Here is a 25,500-nt window from a genome sequence, read left to right as displayed (position 1 = left end):
TGTCCTCCTTCTGTGTTGTAAATTTCTTGTGGTTCTATTTTAGGAGGCGCGAGAGGGAGGTGAGATCATGCCTAAGGCACTATGCCACAACAACCCTTACCCAGACACCCATATTCACAGAACTAAGGAGTCATTTTGACTTTCGGTGATAGTGTCGAATGAGCGATATCAATTTATCTGCGTGTTACACTTCTCTCCTGATTTTCATTTTCATCGCCCGTTTTATATTATCACCCAAAGTCAAAATTATCCCCTAGGGGGTGATTTTAAACCCCAAGAACGGGTGGGTTGGGGACGGGTGGGAGATGAAAATAGTTGTTTTTTGGGTCGCGACCGCAACCCAGCTTTATTTCTGGGTTTAACGTTGGTGCGTAAAAGTACAGGCTTCCCACTGGGAATGCAATGTCCGAAAATGTTGCCATTGTGACCCAAAAAAAAACTATTTTCAACTCCCACCCGCCCCCAGCCTACTCGTTCTTGGGGTTTAAAATCACCCCCCTAGACTTTACTCAGGAGGCATTCACAGAACCCTCATGAACAGAATGTGGTTCCATTCCATTAATGTGCATCTGATCTGCGACCTGAGGGAAAAAAATTATGCACAGGAGCCCTTGCTATCCTGGTAGCAGTCATGACTTATTTATTTTCATGCAATCTGTAGTGTCACCATTATTTGAAGGGGTAGGATCCTCAGGAGTCGAGGATATCCTATGCAGCCCTGGCTCATAATCACTTAAGAGAGCCCTGAACAAGACCTGAGAAGTGATGTAATGAGCTACATGATGCCACCAGCTTCCTGTTTATTTTACACACAGGTTAAAGTCTGTGCGCAAATAGCAGATGCAGGAATGTACAAGTGCATTAAGCGTTCGTACATAAAGGCCGACAATCGGAATTCCCACCAGATAAATTGTGTACCATAACATGTAATGATTGGCAAGAAAGATAAAAATAACTTGCGCCTTTCATGATCTCAGGATGGCCCAAAGCATTTAATAGCCAATGAAATACGTTTGAAGCATAGTCACTGTTGTAATGTAGGCAATTCTTAGAAAAGGTTCTGGGGGTGGCTGTAAAGGTATTATAGCTCAATGATTAAAGAGGAAAGTAGGTATAGCTCGTTATGTTAATTTGTGCAATGGTTCTGTGATTTAGTATAAACTAAGTACATGAATAATGAATATATGAATGAATACATTTCTGGAATGTATCTCCAAGAAATTTGTAAATGACACCTATAGTGTAAATATAATTGGACAAGTTTGCATTTATTTCTTGGGAGTGGAGTAAATATTTGTACTGCTCAAGGTGAGGGATACCAATGAGGGGAAATGGAATACTTTTATCGCCCACTATCAATATCGAACACTGAATTTAACTGCAAACTTGAAAGCAAATCAAACTGCGGCTGGTTACTTTGGTTGATGTTGCATTACTGAATTGAATTTAAGCCCCGATTTTAACTTGGAAGCCACTGCCGGGGACCGAACGAGCCTCCCCCTGCCAATGAGATAAGTCACGGGCAGGAAGTTTGGGAGTGCCCCACGACCGGGAGGGGGAGAGAATCTCGGGGCAGGGGGGGTCTAAATTTTCATTGTGGGGTCTGGCGAGTACTCCTGCTCCTCCTGTCCCCAGAAGGAATGTATAAAAAATGACTTACCTTTTCGGGCCTCTCCTGGCCCCGACTTCTCTTCCTGTTAGGTTGGCCTGGCGGGAAAGCTACAATGGCTTCCCTAGTTAAAATAGCAGTCGGACCCTGATGACACATTGAGGCTTGATCTGCATATGTAAAGAAGGATCCCACCGGTGTAATATATCTCCAAGAAATATGAAATTGGGAGAAGCCACATGCAAATTCTTCCCCAGGTATCTTACCCTGATCCCCTCTCAAAGTAACCTGCAGGAAGAGATGATGTGGAGATGCCGGTGATGGACTGGGGTGGACAAATGTAAGGAATCTTACAACACCAGGTTATAGTCCAACAATTTTATTTTAAAATCACAAGCTTTCGGAGATTATCCCCTTCGTCAGGTGAATTTAAAATAAAATTGTTGGACTATAACCTGGTGTTGTAAGATTCCTTACATTTGCAGGAAGAGAGTGAGACCTCGGCGGGTACGTCCCATGGGCGGATTTTAACCGGGCATGATTAAAATCGCCCCTTTAATGACTAACAGAAGAAAACACTATTTTTGCTATACTGCACACCATGTAAAAGCTTACACCATCTATTTTGTGGAAGCTGTGAGCTATTAGAGCTGTAAATATATTCCAATATGTTCTTTCACCGCTGCATTTGAATCCAGCTCAGGTTAATGGATTGAAATTCATCATTCTTAACTGGATGTAAGTGAAATAATTTTAGAGCAATCTCAACCTAATTCCTTGCGGCCATGGATTCACAGTTCAGATTTGCTCAAAATTCAGCACAAATTTGCAATCTCAGTCAGAAAGACCACAAGGGTGTCTGGTGTGGGAAATAGAAATACCATGCAGGTGTAATATAAGGCACTCTCCTGATACTGAGGCCAAGGTGCATTGTTGGCACAGAGTGAAGAGAAATTTGCTAGAATTAATTTGGGTGATACTTGACCTGTAAGTGCTGATGCAATACTGGCTGCAAAAGTAGAGAAAAAATTCCATTTTCTTGGCCCAGATATCCTGCGCCTTGATCACGAAAATTCACAATGTTGGCATCAAGCTGAAGCAACACAAAGGGCAACAATGAGTGCCACCAAGAATTAGTAGAACCTGGTTCATGCCATGATCCAATACTTGTACGTTACAGCTCTTCCACTACAAACGTATGGGGTAGTGCCAAGCAGGTGTCATGGAGTGAGGAAAAAAATCAAAGGCTGGTTATCTCCAGATAGTGAAGAAAACAACTTCTTTGCCCTCCCAGCAAGTAATGGTGCTTAGTGATGGGAGATAAAACTGAGAAAGGAAAAAATAAATGTAGAAGAGAAAGGGTTCTCCTGATTGCCCGCTGTTTGGTGAAAGAGCTGCAGAACCCCGGAAAAATGGCGCAAACAGCATTTACACATCTTTTCCAAGGATTCATCGGTTCTTCCGCTGAAATTACAGCAGACGATTATAGAATCATACAGCACAGAACGAGGCCATTTGGCCCATCCTGCCTGTGCCGAAGTTGGGAGAAAATGAGAGAACCCCCACAGAAATTCTTCCCTAGGTGTCTCAAACTGATCCCCTCCCAAAATAAAATAATTCTCTAAATCCCCAATTTAGATGGAAGGTAGGTGATTAGTTCTGTCTCTCTGATAGTAGCACCCTTGAGTCAGTTGTTACCATGTACATAGGAAAAGCCTAGATTGACTCATTGTATAAGTTTCCTCTGATGACCAGGCTAAGATTAGAGCTTGCCATGCGGGGAATAATGGACATCAATGTCTGTCCTACCTTTAAATAATGCTGTACATTTGTACAATAATTGTCATCAGACTGCCCTAAAAATAAATCAGTTATCATACTGCTATATCAATCTCACAAATGAGTCAATTAAAGGGACACCATTGACACAAAAAAGGCATTCTTATCAAGCATACAGTGCAAGGATGTACATCATGTACAAGTGTTTAATTGCATTGAAAAAATATTATTTCAATGGAAATGATATACATTCTTATCCTGTACCTTTTCTTATTCTAGTGATTAATCCCAACTGTAAAGTGGATCAGCTGAGGAAATACTAGAGATTAAACTTTAAAATTTAGAAAGAAGGTGTTAATGGGGGATTTCATTGAAATATAAAATATTAAATACAGATATGGGGAAATCCAGATTACTACATCAAAGTACAGAGAACATAAATGGAAAACAGGAAACCAGATTTAGAACAGATGTCACTAAAAACATCTTTACTCAAAGATTGATGAATGTTTGTAATACTTTACGAAGCAAGGTAATAGAGACAAAAACATTGAATTTAATCAAAATACTATTAGATGCCAGAGTGGGAGAGTTAATATACCGGAGAGATGAGCCTTGATAGGGCAAATTACGTTTCCTCATCCCTGACTTTTCTCATGGCCTTCTGAAGATACTGTCCATTTAATGCTGGTTCCTTCACTATCAACACAGATGCTTTGCTGGAAAATATCTACTTTGCTGTTCCACTGGCGATTTAACTCTATTTACATCATGCATGTGTAGTTCCTGCTGAAAACTTGTTATATATAAACTCAATACTGGGTAGGAGTGAATAATCAGCTTTTACACAATGTGTAATGTATCAATACTTGGTGGCATTCACTGTTGCCCTTTGTTTTCCTCCAGCATGAAACACACAGGGGACCTGGGTATGGAAATTAGGGAGATTTCTGTATCGTATTGCATTTTATGTGACTGTAAATTTGATTTTAAAAATTGGCTTGAGCCAACTGTGTCTCTGAGAGGACCTCATACTTCAGTGACAGAATGACCAAGACACATAACTGGTTACACAGTCAGACCTTGACAATGTATTCAATGGGAAACGTTTGTCCCAAATGGATTTTCTTTGCTTGTTTCATTGGCTTTGTTCACAAAGTTTAAAAAGTAATATGGTGGCCAAACCAGCCTTTTTGAAATGTTAACTTTTGAAGATTGGCAGAAAATGGAATAGAAGGATTCTCTTCAAATGCTGAGCTCCAGTATTCAGAGGTCGGTGGTAAGGGGCTCCAGGCAAATACTGAAGAGGGACCTGTGCAAGTATTTTCAGTGTACTGCCATGCGCAGCGCACATTGATGAAGCTTGAAAGTTTTAAAGAAAAAAAATGATCAGGTAACTCACTGGCAACCTCTTTTACCTGCTGCAACGAGCACCTGAGGCCTGGTGCAGTAAGTTTCACAGATTGGCATGACTCCCTGGCAGTGGAGCACACATTTTGTATGTAACAAATCCCTGGACCAGAAATATAGTTGGGGGTCAGGATGCCAAATGGGATTCAAATCTGGAACATTTTCCCCCAAAAAGCTGTTGAGGCTAGGTCAATTGAAAAGTTCAAAACGGAAATTGATAGATTTTTGTTAAGCAAGAGTATTAAGGGTTACGGAACCAAGGTGGGTAGATGGAGTTGAGATACAGATCAGCCATGATCTAATAGAATGATGGAACAGGCTCGAGGGGCTGAAAGGCCTACTCCTGTTTCTATGTTCCTAAGCCTAACTTAGCAATCATACCCCAGACAATAATGAAAGAAAAGGGGTGTTGTCTATGTCCCATCCACTACGATGATAGGGGTAATTAACATTGATTAGTGGTCTGTTGGGAAAGAATTTGGGTTTTCTTAAATGATAGTTACCTATTGTGAAAAGCCCCTTTTGATCAGAGGTGTAAAGGGCAGAATAGAGAGATCTATTTGGCTGCTCACTCCCCCAATTCTTCAGTTCACTGTTTAACCATTTACTTTCTATGTTGAGGGAAGGGATGAGAGATAATTCCTCTTGGATACAGAGGCCTGCACCATGTAAATCATTATCAAAAGAATGAGTTAAAGGACTCTAAGAATTCAAACACTTCATTATTTTCTAACCCAAAATTAAGTTGTGTGTGAGTCTAACATTGTTCTTCTGTTTTCTTGTTGCTACTGTGTGAATTTCTTTCTTGTAATAAAGTTCTAATTTGTAGGTTTCACCTGAATTACATGATCTGACATCTGGGGCTTAATCCAAAGGTACAAGGATGCATCATTAATCATCAGCCATGCTATTTTCATTTACCACATACTTTGGTTCACCTACAGAAACTACAATCTATTCGTTAACACAAATAAAGAGACCTGGGAAAGGGCTCAAATTATAACAAGAAACATGTCCTAAAAAGGGTATATTTCATCCCATTGTGGACTAATTGTAATGTTATTGTTTTTAAATATTATGCTTAAGTATTCACCTGTAGAAAAATCTGACCATGTAGTTTTAGCCTACACATATTTGTCTGTCAGTATGGTTATTTTCTATCTATCAACAAAATGTGATGGGCATCCCTTCTAATCTTCAGTGAATAATATACCACAACTGTCAAACCAGGGCAGGAATAAGAAACGAGGGGTGCTAAATTGGGCCGTGTGGCGCCCGTTGTTTCGGTGCTACACGGCCTCTCCGAAATCCAAGATGGCGTCTTGGATGCGCACGCACGTTTCCTGCGTGATGTGTGCCAGACACCATCTTGGTATAGGGGTTAGCGCAGGCGCAGATAACGGACGCTGGAATCATGTAAAGTAGGGAGAAAATGGCTTCAATCAGTGTGCAACGCTGATTTAGAGTGATAGACACCATTTTGAGACTTAACGCTCAACTCAACGCACAGACTTAGCCCCAACCATCTGAAAGTGTCTTAGAGTGCCTGGAGGATGCCCCACCAGCGCTATTTAAAGGGACCATGCAGGATTTACAAGTTAGTGGCTAAATTAATGCTTCTCGCTGCCAAGACATTTGTAACTGTTTTTGGAGGTCTCCTAGACTGCAATATTAGGACGCGGGGACATAGCCTAACATTTAGAGCCAGGACGTGCAGGAGTGAAGTTAGGAAATGCTTCTACACTCAAAGGGTGGGAGACGTTTGGAATGCTGTTCTGCAGACGGCAGTTGATGCTAGCTCAATTGTGAATGTTAAATCTGGGATTGATAGATTTCTGTGAACCAAGGGTATTAAGGGATATGGAGCTAAGACGGGTATATGGAGTTAGGTCACAGGTCCACCATGATCTCATTGAATGGCAGAACAGGCTCGAGGGGCTAAATGCCACTGCCATTTGCTGCCTCTTAATATGCGCCACCTTCTGCTGCAAGAAAGTGCGACATGTGTCTGGGTGATGTGCCTGTCATGGTTGAATAGCTGCCAGTGTGTGTGGCCTGAGAGTTGTGGGTGGGCGGCTTGAAACAGTGGTAATGTGTAAGGGTGAGAGGAAGCATCTGATTGGAAGAGTTGAGTGCTGATGGAAAGAGTTTATTGGTATGTGGGGGATGGTGGGTGTAGTGTGTGGTGCAGTTGGTAGGAGACGCCACTTGACAGTTGACCTCACTCACCTTGACCACTCATGTCAAAGCATTGAACTTCTTCCTGCACTGCATCCATGTTCATGATGCTGTGCACCTGGCATTGACTTCGTCCCCCGGTGGCTCCCACTGTCTGGAAGGCCTCTTGCCCCCACTGCGGATATAGGATATTCCTTCTTCTGTCCACCTCTTGCACCCAAGGTCTCTAGTACATCAGCAGAGAACCTTGGTGCATGCACTCTCGCAGACCTGGTACCAACTCAGATCAGCAGATTCGTGAGGTCTGGTGTGCAGATTGGAGGATGTGGGATTAAGTAGTGCGCAACCTTTATTCAATGTTTTAACATGTGTGTAAAGGTAGGGATGGGACCTGCATCTGTGTTTTATGTGTGCAATGTCTGATCTCCGTTCAGATTCCGTGCAGACAGTAGACTGTTATTTTCAGCAAATAACAGGTACCAGCTACCTTTAAGAGATTTCTAAGAAACATCCTCCCTTTAAGAGATTGAGCTCCCTCTGTTGGTGGAAAGTGCGAAATGCACATGCAAGGCCTGGAAAGGAAGGCTGATTGCAGGTAAGTCCTCGGGTGGGTCCAAACTTGGGTCCTGCTTGCGTAGGGTCCATCAGGCGCAGGGTATTACCCCCGCCCGAAACGGACCCTTATCCAATTTTTCCCCCTAGGTGATAATCGTAGGAGACATGGGTCTGTTTATGGAAATCATATTTTTGCTGTGAATACAAAAGAAAAGTGCTGGTGGAAAGTCCAAACTATAACACTAGGGATTGAGACATACATGAGTCATACAGAACCAGATTTAAGTGAACTGTTGGTTTTTATTTAGTACTGTGCTACACAGTTACAGTACCGTTTTCTGGCACAACAGTGTATCGGAAAATGTTAAGTATCTAACACTATGATTACACTGTTAGTAGTCAGCAATGGGGGTATTAATTTCTTATATTTTGTAACAAGTTGTAATGACGATCTGTATGGTGTAGGTATAGATACGTTGGGAATATGAATTTATGAGTTATCAACGGCAGGAATCAAACACAAAGAATACAGGTTAAATATTAATATGAGAATTGCTGATCAATGCATTGATTTTGAATGTTACCATGCTCCATAAATATCCATTTACTGATGTGACCTCATCCTTTAGACAGTAAAGAGATCGCATTGCAATCTTACTTTTCATGGACAGCTAACCTTCTGAGCTCTGCCATATTAGCAGAGACACATCTTTAGCAGAACTGTTGAAAGTATTTTTTAACACATTTCTCTCTGGCATATTTCTCAACTCTGTTACAATCTTGTGCCATATATTTTCAGAGAAAACTAAGGTCATTCAAGCAGCTCAAACCTTAATAAGATAAACCTCCTACCCACTTTCTCCTCAGCAAGAACAATTGCTTTCCTCACTCTCACAGATTTGTAAATTACAGATTTGTGGTTAAGACACATCTGCTCAAAGATCAAAATAGAATGCTATAGGGTTCCAATCACCTATAATTGCATGTGCAAAGAGGAAGAAGCACTGTCCAAAAAAAGCTGACTTTGTTTGTTCTTTGAATAGACCGGAGGCTTCATCTGGACCAGCGATAGTTCTAAGGTAAATTTAGCACTTAATAGTCATAGAGAGGAGGAAGTCTATTAACTAAGTATTAAGTAGAGCTTCCCCATAATAAACTACAGATTACTTCTCCCTCAATATGCAGTGATAATGTTACATTAGTTAATTCTCTTGTGTGATCATCACATCAATGTCTTGGACTACATTGATAGCTGATGCCAGTATAAGAAAATAATTAAAAATAGAATAAAGTTCCCAGTTGAAAGTGTACAGTAATTTATATAATCAAATAGCAGCACCCAAGTAACAGTTACAAATAGTCCAAGCTTCATTCTTCTGGTTTATGGTTATCTGAAGGCCTTGAATAGACAACAGCCTGCAAACACTCTCAGGTAACCACCTTGATGATCCAGATGAAAGCTTTAATAATAAAATGTGCAGGTTTGCAAATGATATCAAATTATTCGGGAAAGCAAGACATTGGGATCATACAAAAACAAAGCAGAGGATAAAAACAGCTGTCCCATACCGCCATGGTTCAACTTATACACACCATGACTACCATCAGCCACCTACCCACGCAATCAACATTTATACAACAACTTTAACGTAGAAATAAGTTCCAAGGCATTTCACAGAACAATGGATACCGAGATACAGAGGAAATATTAGGTGGGGTGACCGAAAGCTTGGTCAAAGAGGTGCGTTTTAAGGAGGGTCTTGAAGGAAGAGAGGGAGGCAGGGGAAAAAAAAGAGTACGTGGGACTGCTGCTGAAAACATAACCGCAATGTGGAGCAGTAGTTGTAAATGTAAATAAAATGTTGGGGTGTGTTAATAGATTCATAGCAGACATGTACAGGGATGTGTGAATGACACCTTAATAATAGTTAGATCACATATGGAACATTGTGCCACATATTAAGGAAGAGATTCAGAGAGAAGTCAGAAGGGTAATTCCAAATTTTAGATTATTGAGCTATAAAAAGCTGAAGGAAGCTAAAACTGTTGCCATCGAGACAAAAAATAAGAGGGATATGATACAAGTGTCTAAAATTATGAAGGGAACAGGTCAGAACCAGAGATCATTAACATAAGCTGAGGAAGCCATGAGCTATACTCAGCACAAAAAGTAACTTAAGGACTGATTGTTTGAATGTGCTTATCGGGGAAATTGCGGGGAGCATACCCACAATTTTTTGATTATATGCACCTAGCAGGTGAAGGTCTAGTCCATGGGTGTGAATTGGGAAAATTGTCCCTTTACTGTGATTGTGGACTTTTTCAACTTTTCCACCCTGTGCATTAAATACTGACTTCACTATTCAAAGTATTCAAAGTTGGAACAATTCAACTAAGTATAGATATGGATTTAGGGCAGAATGATAAAATATGATTAGATTAAGTTCTGAAAAAGGCAAATCGAATGCACTTTTCTCACTCCCTCAACCTTTATGTCTTTATTTTTCTATTTATAGACCATCTATTTAGATTATAGCATTGCAACTCAATCCCAGGGATCCATTATTCCATATATAAACCATAGTTACATCACGAGCCTAACCCTGTTTCTTGAGCCATGGGTAATTCATTTGCTTCAACTGTTTGTAGCTCGTGATGGTAAAAGATAAAAAAGGGGAGAGTCAGATGAAGGAGAGAGCAGGGAATCAAAATGCTAAACCGAATCATAATTTAACAATTCTACATTTGGCTGATTCTTCAGCATCTGAGAAATTCTAAGTATTGAACAAATTAAGATCTGTGTGATGCCATAAACGCTCACAAATTCTGCAGTGTTATAAATGGTACATAAAAAGACATTTGTACATTAAGTAATTGCATTTCATACACCAACTTATATATGAGAGGTATTCCAATGACAAAATGTGCTGATACAAAGTTTCTTTATTTGCAGCTCCACAGGGAGCAAAGGGGTGGGTTCATCATCTTACTAATACAGTTAGTGATCTGACCAAAGACTTAACACGACTTTGGATAATGATTGACTTCAGTCCTTTGTATGACTATCATGATAAGATTGTCTGAACAGTCTGCAGTAGTAGTTGCAAAGGTCATTGCAGAGAATGCAGTATCTTAGCAGTTAGTGAGACTATGGATGAGAATCTTTGTATATGGGGTAAACTCAAAATGGCAAAGTTCAGTCAAGATAAACTATGACAAATAAATCCAGAAATAGCAGTAAGCAAGTACCAGGAGCGTGATCCAAGCTTGTTTTGACTCCCTCACATTACCCAGGTAATCAATTCCAAGCCATTTGATATTTGCCTGTGGTGAGTAGGTAATGATTGGTAACTGTGGAGTATTTGTTTTTCTTCTTTTGCCAGTTACCTGCTGTACTTGGAGATGTCAAATTTTGTTTGATAATCGCTCCTGTGAAGTGCATTGGGATGTTTTACTACGTTAAAGGTGCTGTATAAATGCAAGTTTTTGTTGTTATTTTTGTGATCTTATTCATAGTGTTCTGCTAAAGAGAGCAGGGCTAGGGTTTAGGCATAGCTTGATCCCTGGCCCACTATGGTAAGAAAGATGATTTGCACCTATATAGCACCTTATATAGCACTAATTCAAAGCACTTCACATATCAGAAATCACCTTTGAAGTGTAGTGAATGTTGTTATTTTGCTCAAATCAAGATCTGCCAAACAGCAATAAATTAAATGACTAGTTAACCTGTTTTGAGCAGTATTGGTTTAGGGAGGAATGTTGGCCAGGTCAGTGGAAGAACTCCCTGCTCTTTGAATATTGCCAAGGGTTATTTAACATCCACCTGAACTACCAAAACAGGAAGACATCTTTAACATCTCATTTGAGGGAGAGCGTCTCTAAAATACACTACTACAATGGAGTGTCAGCATGACTCAGTTGGGTCAGCTTGGCTCATTTAATTGCACTCTCACCTTTGAGTCAGAAGATTGTACATTGAAGCCTCCCTACAAACATGCACATAATCTAGGCTGATATTTCAGTGTAGTACTGAGGGAATAGTCCATTGCCAGAAGTGCCCTCTTTTGGATCAGACATTAAACCCAGACCCTGCTTGACTCAACTTTCTTGAGGTTGTGGCTGTAATTATCCAGGTGACTGATGAGTATTCATAACACTCCTGCATTGAGCCATATAGATGGCGGAGAGGTTTTGATGGGTCAGGAGGTGAGCTATTTGTCGTAAAGTACTCAACCTCTATCCTACTCTTGTAGCCACAGTGTTTTTTTTTATTCGTTCACGGGATGTGGGCGTCGCTGGCAAGGCCGGCATTTATTGCCCATCCCTAATTGCCCTCGAGAAGGTGGTGGTGAGCCGCCTTCTTGAACCGCTGCAGTCCGTGTGGTGACGGTTCTCCCACAGTGCTGTTAGGAAGGGAGTTCCAGGATTTTGACCCAGCGACAATGAAGGAACGGCGATATATTTCCAAGTCGGGATGGTGTGTGACTTGGAGGGGAATGTGCAGGTGGTGTTGTTCCCATGCGCCTGCTGCTCTTGTCCTTCTAGGTGGTAGAGGTCGCGGGTTTGGGAGGTGCTGTCGAAGAAGCCTTGGCGAGTTGCTGCAGTGCATCCTGTGGATGGTGCACACTAGGGTGGTGGATGGGGTGCCAATCAAGCGGGCTGCTTTATCTTGGATGGTGTTGAGCTTCTTGAGTGTTGTTGGAGCTGCACTCATCCAGGCAAGTGGAGAGTATTCCATCACACTCCTGACTTGTGCCTTGTAGATGGTGGAAAGGCTTTGGGGAGTCAGGAGGTGAGTCACTCGCCGCAGAATACCCAGCCTCTGACCTGCTCTCGTAGCCACAGTATTTATATGGCTGGTCCAGTTAAGTTTCTGGTCAATGGTGACCCCCAGGATGTTGATGGTGGGGGATTCGGCGATGGTAATGCCGTTGAATGTCAAGGGGAGGTGGTTGATATGGTTGGTCCAGTTAAGCTTCTGGCCAATGGTAATTGCTACGATATTTGTGGTGGAGGACATGGTGGTGATGATGCCATTGTCAGGGGAAGGTGGTTTTGTTTTCTGTTGTTTGAAATGCTCATTACCTGGCACGAATGTTACCTACCCATCATCTGCCAAGCCTGGATGTTATCCAGGTCCTCTATAGGCTGACATGGGCTGCTTCATTATTGGAAAAGTTGTGAATGGCGATGAATATTGTGGAATCGTCAGTGAACAGACCCACTTTTGACCTTATGATGGATGAAACAACAGAAGATGGTTGGACCAAGATACTTAGTTTGGTGAGGACAAGGTCAAGTAGGTTACTTCATTTGTGTTAGTTCCCTCACCAACTGACGCAGGCCCAGTATGGCAATTGTCCTTCAGGAATTGGCGAGCTTAGTCAATGCTCAGCACTCTTGGTGCTGAGCATTGAACTTGTAAAAGTACACAGTTTCCTTGAAGTAGTGTTCAACATGGAGGAGTATTTATTTTGTCAGTTGGTAGCTGGCAATCAGCAGGATCTTTCCCTGACCTTGTTGGTCCTGAAGCCATGAAACTTCATGGGATCTGGTCAATGCCACTCCCTCCTGACTGCATATCACTGTGCCCCACCTCTGATTGATCTATGCTGCTAATGGGATAGAACACTCCAAAGGATGTTGATGGAGGAGACTGAGATGTTGGCTACTAGTGAATTTAACTATGTCAGGCTGTTTCTTCGCTCATGTATGGGACAGCTCTCCAAAGTTTGGCACCAGTCAGCAGATGTTAGAGAGGAGGACTTTGCAAGGTTGATTGGGCAGTTTGCCTAAGTCTGGTCCTGATAAAATGCCTGGACCATTGCCAAAATGTCTGTCTGCATTCTTTGTCTTATTTTTGAATTTGGTTGGTCACTTCAGAGTGGCATTAACCACATAGCGTGGGACTGGACTCATCCATTAACCAGTTAGTAAGTTTCTTGAAGGATATTAGTGATCCAGATGGATTTTTATGGTTAGTTTTCTGGTGCTAGCCCACAAATTAACAGACTCATAGCTTGTCATGGTGGGATTTGAACTCATAATGGGGGTAATTTTAACCTAACTTGCCAGGTGGGAAACCCACAGAATCGGGTGGAATGCTAGATTTACACCCTGCCCAATATTACTCTCCATTGACTTCAATAGAGAGTAAAATCAGGTGGGGTGTAGAACCAGCGTTGCACCCGATCTTGTCAGTTTCTTGACGAGCGGGTTAGATTAAAATAGTCCCCTATTAACCTCTGGGTTGCTAGTCCAATACCACAACCACTAGGCTATTCTATTCTATACATACATCATGCTCAGTTCTTCAAAGATTATCTATTGCCATCTTCTGTTTGGTTCTTACTTTATTTAACTAATAACAAATAAATACTCAGCATAATATTCAAATCAGGTGCAATAAATTTACAGTGCCTTTCTGTGCCCACTATCTGGTAATATAGTGAGTACTAGAAAATAACCATTGTACTGTATTTAGCTTACCCAATATGTCAGCAGCCCACTCCTGACCACCTAGACTTGGGAAAGTAGTAAAATAAATTCTATCAGACCATGGCTCAGGCTATAAACTATGGAACTGATTTATTAAAATAACATATAAGCACAGTGATATACAATATACCTGCGTACAGTAGTTTACAGAACGTAGCTATTCCTTCTCAAATACATAAAGCAATAAACCAATGCGGTCCTTTGCTAATGCTCTTCGGGGTCGATTTTCACTGCCTATGTCTGGTGTTAACAGGGTGGTAATGGCCTCAAAATGGGGTCCGTAGCCTTACTGCCCCATTAACACCGGCGATGCGGCCGGCACCATTTTGAAAACAGCCAACCACCGGGTGTCCAAAGCGCCCGCCTGATCCCGGCGCTAAGCCCCTTTTAACATGTTCCATGTGTTCTGTGATGTAAATAAGACCCCGATTGCCATTATTTGTCAAAACTGGTTGGAGCCTGAGCAGTGCATAAAAATAAAGGAATGACTGATGCGTATTCAATTTACAATTTACAAAGTTTAATATTTGAGCCCAACTGATATGAAAACCATCTGCAACTTGAGAAGATCCTGCCATAATGAGCTGAAAACCAAGAAACAACGGGGGGGAATTTTAACCCCCAAGAACGGGTGGGTTGGGGGTGAGTGGGAAGTGAAAATAATTGATTTTTTTCAGCATGACCGCAACCTTGCACCAATGCGCCACTTGTGGGTTTAACAGAGGCTCATTTGGATGCATGCGAGTAACCTGCTCGCTGGAGGTGGGTTCCTAATCAGTGCAGGCAGGTGGGGAGATATTGGAGCAATTAACGCCATTATGCGATGTTAATTAGGTCTTTTAAAATTGATTTTAAGAAACTTTATTGCACTGCTTGTGAGCCAGGAGGAGCAGGAGTGCTTTCCCAAGGCTCACCCAGCTTACCTTTTAAACACCTTGCGATCAGCCGACCCCCACACCTTCCCCCCACGATGTCCTATGCACCCCTAGCGCCCACCACGATGACTGACATCCCCCAACCCCCCCACGATCGGCCACCCCATCCAAACCCCAAAGATTCTGATCTCTCCCCGACCTCACCATCCAAACCCCGAAGATTCTGATCTCTCCCCAAACTCTCCATCCAAATCCCCAAGATTCTGATCTCTCCCCGACCTCACCATCCAAACTCTGAAGATTCTGATCTCTCCCCGACCTCACCATCCAAACTCTGAAGATTCTGATCTCTCCCCGACCTCTCCATCCAAACCCCGAAGATTCTGATCTCTCCCCGACCTCACCATCCAAACTCTGAAGATTCTGATCTCTCCCCGACCTCTCCATCCAAACCCCAAAGATTCTGATCTCTCCCCGATCTCCCCATACCTACCCCGAAGATTCTGATCTCTCCCCAACCTCTCCATCCAAACCTCGAAGATTCTGATCTCTCTCCGATCTCCCCATACCAGCCCCGAAGATTCTGATCTCTCCCCGACCTCCCCATACCAACTCCGAAGATTTTGATCTCTCCCCAACCTCTCCATCCAAACCCCGAAGATTCTGATCTCTTCCCCAATCTCTCCATACCAACCCCGAAGATTCTGATCTCTCCCCAACCTCCCCATACCAACTCCGAAGATTCTGATCTCTCCCCGATCTCCCCATACCAACCCCGAAGATTCTGATCTCTCCCCAACCTCTCCATCCAAACCCCGAAGATTCTGATCTCTCCCCGATCTCCCCATACCAACCCCGAAGATTCTGATCTCTCCCCGACTTCCCCATACCAACTCCGAAGATTTTGATCTCTCCCCAACCTCTCCATCTAAACCCCGAAGATTCTGATCTCTTCCCCGATCTCCCCATATCAACTCCGATGATTCTGATCTCCTCCCCGACCTCCGCATCCAAACCCTGAACTCCGATCTCTCCCCGACCCCCCATCCAAAGCCTGAAGTCTCCGATCTCTCCCCGTCTACTTTCGCGCCCAACAGGCCGATAGGCTGTCAATCTGGTTGGCTGTCGGGCGCGAAACCTGTTGAAAAGATTTTAAAGATGTCCTACTGTCAAAATCATCACGACATGTGGGAAACCCTTACTTTTCCCATCTGAAAATCCTCCCCCACCCCGTGCTCTCTTCCCAGCTCCGAGCTAATGTCCAGGCCAACATATCTGTGTTTCCTTATCAAATGTTAATGAAATCCATTCTGAATAATCCTATAATCATTAAACTTTCCCAATTAGACATGCAGCACGTGGCACTATACTGCATGGCCAAAATTATCTACAGATGTCTGAAGGTGCACCACAAAGGCACCGCACACCATATTGATTATGGCAGCCTGTAGTCATCCAGGGTACCCACCTGATACAGGTGTTGGGCCCATTGTTCCGGCAAATCGGGGACCAAGCACATATTTTAGGCCTCTTTGTGAAATTGAGTCCCAACTGAGCCCAGAATGTGCCGGGAAGGCTGTGATCAGTTTTCTCAGATGCACAGCAACGTTCCTTAAAGAGACTGCTGGAGGCTGCCATCCAAAAGGTAAATTAATTTACCTGAATGTGGAGCCAGGAGGAGCACGAGTGCTCCACCTGGCTCCACATTACAACCTCAGGCTGCTGCCGGCCCACACTTTGTCCCCTCCCAAATGCACCCCCTCCCCAGACTTATCTAGGGTCTTCGGCCGGTATCACAGTTGGCCAATTTTTCTCCACCCCCCCACCATGAGCTGTCTCTGGGGTAGCGACTGGCACCCGCAGCTCACCAATTACACACAAATGAGGCTGACAGACCAATTTGCCATAGTCCTGCTGCCGACCTCTTTAGGCGGTTGCAGTGTGCGCTACACTTGGATCACGCCTCACTTCAGGCCCAATCCAGTTTCTAGGCCGTACAGTGCTGAATTATTGGCTTATTCTGGTCAGTACTTGCACCTGTATTAATGTTTTGTATCTTCATACGAACCTAAAGTCAATAAGCAACTCATAAATGTTACTAACTCATCCCCAGCCATCTATTAACTCTTAGAATATAAGCAGCGTACATTCTTAGTTATTAATTTAATTTTATTCACTGTAATTTGTTTCCATTCCATTATAAGGACATAAAAATATGAAAAAAGAAAATGTACTTTATCTTATCCAGCTTTTAATCTTGTGCTGCTCCTTCATTGTCACCACTACTACTTTGCCTTATTGTTCAAAATGGTGGATCTCACAGAAATTTTGGCCATAAAACAACATGGCAAAGCACCAATATCAAAATCGAGTTCTTTGGGATTGTGATTCACAAAGGAATGTCATGTTCCTTATGATATATTATATCATTATGAATATAAAAAAGCATACAATGAGGAAAAAAATCACTGGGTCCGTTAAACCATGTCTTCCCACAAACAATGTACATTTTGTCCTATTGTGGACTCAACCCAACTAATGTAAAGTTCTGATGGAAAGTTCTCCCCATATTTTGTTTTGATACTGAAAGGTAATTGAGCAAAACTGCAGAATATCTATCTAAACTCATTGCCTCATTTTTCAACATTTCCTTTCACAGATGACATGTCTGGCAAAATCTGTTGAAGAAGCACCAATGAACAAATATTCTGCAAAGGCAGCATAATACTACTTATGACAAAACCTAAGTATACACTTTGACAGAAGTGAAACGTCACTTGAGTTTATACCATATCAACATTTATCTTCAAGGTATAGTATAGTTAAGAAATATTTTCAGAATCTTCCCCTGTAACCAGTTATCAAGGATCAGTTATCAATATGTAAATATAATTCTTTGACAATTACCATTGCCAATCATAATTTCATTATCGCCCAACACTCCCGCTGAACTGGGTGCACAGTTAATACTATTGGCTCAAGTGAAAAATAGTAAGTGAAAGTATTTACTTTCAGTTTATATCAAAAAGAGTTTGCACCATGTGAGTTGATAATAAGACCGTTGGTATTTCTTTTATAGTCCTTCTAAAGTATTTCAAAAGTGTCATAATTTAGTGCAACCTATTCTGTGACTTATTGTTGAGGACGGTGTCCTGTATAATAATTTGATTGACTAATGAACTATTTGCCATCTTCCCTGACACTGAAGATTTAGGAGTCGATTCTTCTAGAGGACATTGTCCACATGCTTACTAGCTCATTTCACTTTGAATTGATAGTTAATTTAATAGTTACAAGCTAAATTGTCAAAAATAAAGAAATGGAGCCCGTGTGATTTATAAGATCCATTTGTATAAATTTCCTATCAAATGCGTTACAGTGGGCTACTCTCTATTTTAATATCAGAATTCTTGTAATTTTTTTCTCTGATATATGACGATCATTCTGTGTTTTCAGTTAAACTGAGCTCAGCACCAGTATTGAGCATCCTGATTCTAATTCTGTTGAAACTGTGGGAATTACGCCAGTGGAATACAATCGGTTGGAGTTGAATAATAGTTATTGCATGTTAGATTATTATCTCAGATTGTTTTTCTCTCCTTGGAACTTTTTCTTGTAAATATTTAGTTCAATCAGGAGAGTAGAAGAGTTGGGTAGGATCCATGATGGATGAAAAGAATGAGCCTGATGGGGCAAAAGCCTTTCTTCCAAATATATATGTATATCCATACATGAATACAAAATGTCACTTTGTTCTTAATGCCATGATATATGGAGGATGGTGAATTCCTTTCTAGTTATATAATCAAAGAATAGAATCATACAGCATAGAAGGTGGCCATTCAGCCCATCATGCCTCTGCCAGCTCGTTGAAGAGCTATCCAATTAGTTCCACTCCCCTGCTCTTTCCCCATAGCCCTGCTAATTTCTCCTTTTCGAGTATATATCCAATGCCCTGTAGAAAGTTATTATTGAATCTGCTTCCACCATCCTTTCCAGATCATAACAACTCGCTGCGTAAAATAAATTCTATTCATCTCACCTCTGGTTTTTTTGCAAATTATCTTAAATATGTGTCCTCTAGTTATCGACCCTCCTGCCAATGGAAACAATTTCTCCCTATTTACTTTATCAAAGCGCCTCATAATTTTGACCACCTCTGTTAATACTCCTCTTAACCTTCTCTGCTCTAAGGAGAACAATCCCAGCTTCTCTAGTTCATCAATCTAACGAACTTACTAATCCACAAGGTCCGGAGCCTTTTTAAGACATCAGCCAGTGTTGCTGCAGTGAAGAAATGGGCAGAGTGGCATAGCAGTAGAGGAGCTAAAACAATGTTAAATAAAGAATTACAGGGAGTAATCCAATTTTAGAGGTTTTGGTGATTAACAAACCATGGATTATGAAGACATGTAACCTTTCGATTAAATTATTGCCTTCTAATTGAGTTAAAGCCATCAATTTCCTCAATACAGATTTTGATGCAGGAATTGTCCATGTATCATGCTGTGCTGTAAACAGCTTAGCTATGGATTGATAGGCAGCATGTTCCATGCATATCATGCTATAAACATCCATACATGAATAGAATGGGTTTTTAACCAAAAGGTTTAGTGCCCAGAAACATACTGGAGAGCGGGAGGAGGGGGGGATGGGGGTGTACAAATGTATCATTGCGTTTTCCAAATGTAATAGTTCTATTTCATTAGATCTGCAAATTGAAACTACCCAATAATTAAATTTTCATCTAACGTTGGCCAAGATACAATGGACTGTAATTTATGTCCGAGACTCAGAAAAGGTTGAAAGCCTCCGATAAAGAAGATAATTTTGTGGAGATTGTAAAATTCCACAAGTGATTATAAACCTAACCACATACCACAGAAGGACAATGGAAAGGTCAGGAAATGAAAGGAATTGATTCATACAAGATAATTCATTCATTTGAAGTGAGCAGACAGAAGAGTCATTAGAAGCTGAATGTCTGGAGCATCAGCCTCCAAAAAGCTGAAGAAAGAAGAAAAAAGAAACACTAAGCGAGGACAAATAATGGCCCAGATTTTGCTGGAGTGGGGCATCTCGCGATGTGCCTCGTTATTTATACTTATTTGTGCACATTTAGGTTTAAAAAATTTTTGCGCACAAAGTTGCTGGAAGTGCGAGCTGCTAACGGCACAGCAAGGGAACGAGGGCATCTGAGATCAATGGGACAAACAGTGTATCTCCTTAACCAATGAGATTTAAGGATTGAGAAATAAACTGGAAGAACTGAGAAGGAGGGTGAATTAGAGTGGGTGAATTCAATGTCAAATCAGGTACAGAAAGAAAAGTACAGAGAGAAAGGAAGATTGGATTAAGAGAGCGAGAAAAAAGAGACAGAAAGGAAAAGTAAGAAAAAAAATCTAAAAATTTAAAATTTGACATTTTTAAAATCTCCTATAACAATTCACAACCTGAAGGAATGAGATTCCACACATAATTGTTTACTTTCTGGGCAAGAGAGATTGATTGGCAGTCATTAACAATTATCATGCCGTTAAAAGGGTACTTGCGCTGTTAATTACAAGACTTAACTTTCTGTGGCGAGTTTACTGGCCAATTAACGTGCAAATGCGGCAACTTCATGAAAATCACGAGGAGGTTAAGCACGAGATGCCGTTTTCGCAAAGCTAACAGTGGAGCGGTGCAAATCGGCCTGCGATTCACAATTCACAGGGTATTTCTTCCTCGCTGTACATGCTTGACCAATTTGCGCATTAATAACAGCATGCATCTTTTGGACACGGTTATTTTTCAGCAAAATCTGGCCCAATATGAATATACTTGCATTTGTACAGTACCTTATCACATCAAAATGTCTTGAATTGCTTTCCAACCCAAATTACTTTTCCAAGTGCAGCGACTGTTGATATGTAGCAGCCATTCTGTGCCAGCAACATCCCAAATAGGTAATGAAATAAATGACCAGCTAATTTGTTTTTAGTGGTATTGGTTGAGGGAGGAATATTGACCAGAACACCAGGAGAATTCTTTGCTTTTTCAAAAGTGTCATGAATTTTTCAATGTCCAACTGAACCACTGGAAGAGGCAGAAAGGAGCTTAGTTTAAAGTCTAGTTGTTGTGGATTGACAATTGAAACAAGTTCAAGATAACAAAGGAAGAAGCAAAAGGAGATAGAGTCACGACATAAATTATATGGCAAGTATAAGTGATAATCTGTTATAAATTGGAAGCAAAATAGATATATATCCACAAAGGAAGAGGAAAAGTAAAAAAGACAGGAAGAATCCTTTAGCATCCAGTTGTTGCCCACCTACTCTAATTCGTGACAATACTGTTATAAAATTAGATACAGCGAGACGAGAAGTATTGGCACCTTAGGGAGTCCATTTCTTAATATCTCAAAATAATTAAAAACTGACAAACCTGTTCAAACCTGTATTCTTGTAATCTACTGAATGTGACACGACACATATGTTAGACGACCTAGTAAAATTAGGCCCTTGGTCATAAATAGTCCCTTGATCCTGTCCTCGGAAAGTTTAATTAGCTGATATATGCATACCAATCATTTCATCCAAAAACTTGCAGCTCTCTATCGCCATGGAGATACAAATGCGGGCTAGTAGTAATGTGTGCTGAAAATGGACAGTATTGTGGATCGGGCTGAGAAATTTGGGTAGTGGCAGAAACTGGCACAAAATGGGTGTCACGATGCAAATGCACACCCGAAGGTGTCGGCCCATGGCCCTCTTGAAATTAGGCCTCTGGCCTCATCTCCACAAAAGTGGTGAGCTGCGGATGCCAACCAGGCACCCCAGTGCAGTTTGTCAGTCAGGGCCTTAGGCAATTCATCCAGCTCCGATGTCGATCTGGCCTACAGGTGGGTTTTAGGGGGTGTGGGGAGGCAAACCAGAAGGGACGGGCCTGGGCTGACAGCAGTCCGCAGTATTTTTATATTGTAAGGAGGAGCACTCCACAGAAATAAAGTTCACTTACTTTTTTGTCGTCAATGATCCCTTCCAATGATCCTCTTAAGGATCGATGGTTAGGGTGCTAAAGACCCAGATCAACTGGGCAGAGCATCCAGTTGCTGCCCACCTACTCTAACTAATAACACTACCGTTATAAAATTAGATACAGCAAAACAAGAAGTAATGGCATCTTAGCAAGACCATTTTTTAATATCTCAAAATAATTAAAAACTGACATAGTTCAGACCTGTATTCTTGTATTGTACTAAATGTGATAGGATACATATGCTAGATGACCCAGTAAAATTAGGTTCTTGGTCATATAGTTTCTTGCTCCACCCAGTTGATGGTGAATTTCGATCGAAGTCCTAAAACTGGCATAAGACCTCGATTTGCATATTCAAGACATCTAACATCTATTTCAGGTGGGGTACCCATGACACTTGGAAGTCGCTGGTTTCCAATTTGGCAGCTGGCAGACTTCCAACGGAGACTGGTTGCGGGAGGTTGCGACCCGAAATTCTTCCCTTCAGTGGTCACTGTTCACCAAATAAACGGGCACCACAAGGTCCAATTTCTCCTCCTGCAAGTCCATTATGGGCTAGAGATAAAAGCATGATGTTCTACTCTACTGGTCTCATGTTATAAAATATTGGGCCTCTCAATCCCTTTCCTGATCATTTCCACTGAACTTTGCTATCATTCTATTTCACTTTTCCCAGTGTGTTTCTTTTCAGACCACTCTCACTCATTTTTCACAAGTTCTGTCAGTTATTTGAGCCCAGCAGGTTATTAGTACTGTCTTGTAATTATGTAAAAGCATTGCACGATGTGAGTCTGTTACATAATGTTCCTGATTTTCTCTTTAGATCCCTTCTTCCTTTCCTCTTCCATCCACCCAAAGTTAAAATCTTCTACAAATGAACCTTTGCTCCAAGCTGTACCTGACCAAAATTCTTCTGATCATCCTGAACAAATCCATATCAATAGTGATCACTTTGACCACTGCTCCTCCTTCTGCATGATGCACACGCCAACCATAGCCGTGCAGTGACTGAACTCAGAAACTTGTCACTTGAGCAAATCACCACACCTGCATCATTTGTAAGTAACTGTCTTCTGCTGTTGGTATGCCTGCTTACAAATAGAAATATTTTGTAACAATGTTGACGGTATTTTAAGCATGGTTAATGGAACTTATTTAAATTCAAGGTATAAACACGATGCACAAAAGGACTCAAATCGAGATTCCTGAAAAATTAATCAGCAATGTATCTGACACCCATAAATCACAGCTTGTAAGGTATGAGCCCAACGCTGAACTGCGTTGTGTGTCATAAATTTTCATCTCACTTAGCGTTTTGGATCTAGCCTTTGTCAGGTAAAAACAGCAGCCAGTGGGGGCTGTGTAGTGCAGTGTAGCACTTTGTTCCTTCATCTGGGGATCCTAGATTTAAATGGAGCCCAGGCTGTTAGGAAGATGGAATTCTCTCTGTATTTGCCCACAAGTGGCATAATTCTAACTTTGTGCAGCTGGCAGGGAGCCTTGACCACTGGTAGCGCATATTGGAAATTTAGGCCTGCGTTGCACACGACTTTCCAATGATTCCAATATGCACTACGGAGGTTGAGGTTACCCAGCAGTAATACAAAGCTGGAAAATGAGCCCCACAGAGCCATCAGAATTACATAACTGAATTAAAGAAAATATAGCCTATAAATCATTGTTGGTGATAATAGTGATGGCATGGTGTAAGAATTCTGGGAATTCCACCTTTTCCCTGAGTATGGAAAACTTTGGTCATTGACTAAAATCCTAAGATGGAAGGATAGGTGAGAAGTTACCAGATGAATCAACAACACACACAGTGGAATGTGGGAGAATTACTGCTTCAGACATGTCTCTGTTTTAATGCAAAACCTACAGCAGGTGGTCGACGATCAGAAAGGCAGTAGGCCATTGAAAGAGGCAACTGCTCCAGACATGGTGGGGCCTTGTCTTTGTTTTAAAGCAAAACCGATCAACACCTTGTATGTTGGATACACAAGGAGCCCCGTATACCAGGTGATCAACAATCGGAACGAATCATAGAAGAACAATGGCCCATCGAGAAAAGCAATTGCAACATGATGAGAGACCATCAAAAGCCATCAAAGATTCTTAAGGACTTTGTAAGAACTGTTTAAACAGACATGAAGTGCCTCATTTAAGTGACTAAGACCATTGTAAGAGGAGGGGTATATAAGTGGAAACTCGAAACCCCTATCTCTCTCTGGCTCTTGCTTGCTCTTGTGTTCGGCTCCTCTTGTTCTGCCTGTCTCTTGGAGGAGAGCAGCTTCCAGCGAAACCAACGGACCCTACGTGAGAGAACCGGTCAGCCAGACCTGCAAGTGCAAAGGATTGGTGAGCCTCGACCATACGTGTGTATGTGTGATAGGTGTCTCCAGGGCCCCCACCAACCTCTTAGTTTAGCGGGATAAAGTACTGTAGTGGGTGTGTGTAACTCAATGTACTGTGTAGGACCGTTTGTGTCGTTATCTTCTTCGTGTTGACGGTATAATAAAACCAACATTCCAATTCAATTCAAACACCGAGTTTGTGTGTTCTCTGTGCTATTCAACTGCGTGATCCATCACCGTAGCGTAAGTCCCGTTTTCCTGAACCCCCGATCCGTGAGGTTTAAGTTTCCTTGGCTAGACCGGGGACCAGATATCTGCACCGATCAATAGGGTGAGAACAACCTCAAAACACCCTACAATGGTTAATGCAAAACCATTTCCCTATGTTTATTAAATCAGCTTTGCTACTCTTAATAGGTTAGCTGATAAGCCACTTTAACAAAGATGGTATCTTATGTGGGTTAACAGCTCAGTTAAAGTTGTGGACAGAATAATGTATTCTGAACATGTTTACCATTCATAGAATCATAGAATCATAGAATGGTTACAGCACAGAAGGAGGCCATTCGGCCTGTTGAGCCCGTGCCGGCTCTCTGCAAGAGCAATTCAGCTAGTTCTACTCCCCTGCTCTTTCCCCGTAGCCCTGCAAATTTTTTCCCTTCAAGTACTTATCCAATGATCTCATAGTAAAGGATCCCTTGGGAAGCAGTGATCATAACATGATAGAATTTCACATTGAGAGCGAGGATCTTGGGGCTGAAACTACTGTATTAAACTTAAATAAGGGCAATTATAAAGGAATGAGGGCAGAATTGGCTGAAGTGGACTGGGTAAACAGATTAGATGGTATGATGGTGGATAAGCAGTGGCAAACATTTAAAAAGATATTTTATGACTCGCAACAAAAATATACCCCTGTGAGGAGGAAAGACTCCACCAAAAGGCTGAACCAACCATGGCTAACTGAGGACGTCAAGGATGGTATCAAGTTAAAAGAAAAAGCATACAACATGGCAAAGATTACTGGTAAGCCCAAAGATTGGGAAAACTTTAAAAACCAGCAAAGGATGACTAAAAGAATAATAAAGAGGGAGAAAATAAATGATGAGAATAAACTAGCAAGAAATATAAAAACTGACAGTGAAAGCTTCTACAAGTATATAAAAAGGAAGAGGGTAGCTAAAGTAAACAATGGTCCTTAGAGGAAATAATAATGGAA

The 25,500-nt window shown here is 41.6% G+C and overlaps 1 long non-coding RNA gene across 2 annotated transcripts; it reads left to right on the top strand.

The window, feature by feature from the left end:
* The first annotated feature begins 10,702 nt into the window (after positions 1 to 10,702).
* LOC137332086 (uncharacterized) lies at positions 10,703 to 24,442 on the top strand. 2 transcript variants are annotated; one of them, XR_010965573.1, is made up of 4 exons: positions 10,703 to 10,825; positions 17,567 to 17,718; positions 22,751 to 22,985; positions 23,809 to 24,442. It is a non-coding gene; the product is annotated as an uncharacterized lncRNA (long non-coding RNA). The 2 variants fall into 2 exon arrangements; XR_010965572.1 differs by having other exon boundaries at positions 22,751 to 24,442.
* The last annotated feature ends 1,058 nt before the right edge of the window (positions 24,443 to 25,500 follow it).

The sequence above is a fragment of the Heptranchias perlo genome, chromosome 14 (genome assembly GCF_035084215.1).
Source record: "Heptranchias perlo isolate sHepPer1 chromosome 14, sHepPer1.hap1, whole genome shotgun sequence".
NCBI lineage: Eukaryota > Metazoa > Chordata > Chondrichthyes > Hexanchiformes > Hexanchidae > Heptranchias > Heptranchias perlo.
This window is presented reverse-complemented; position numbering and strand designations above follow the sequence as displayed.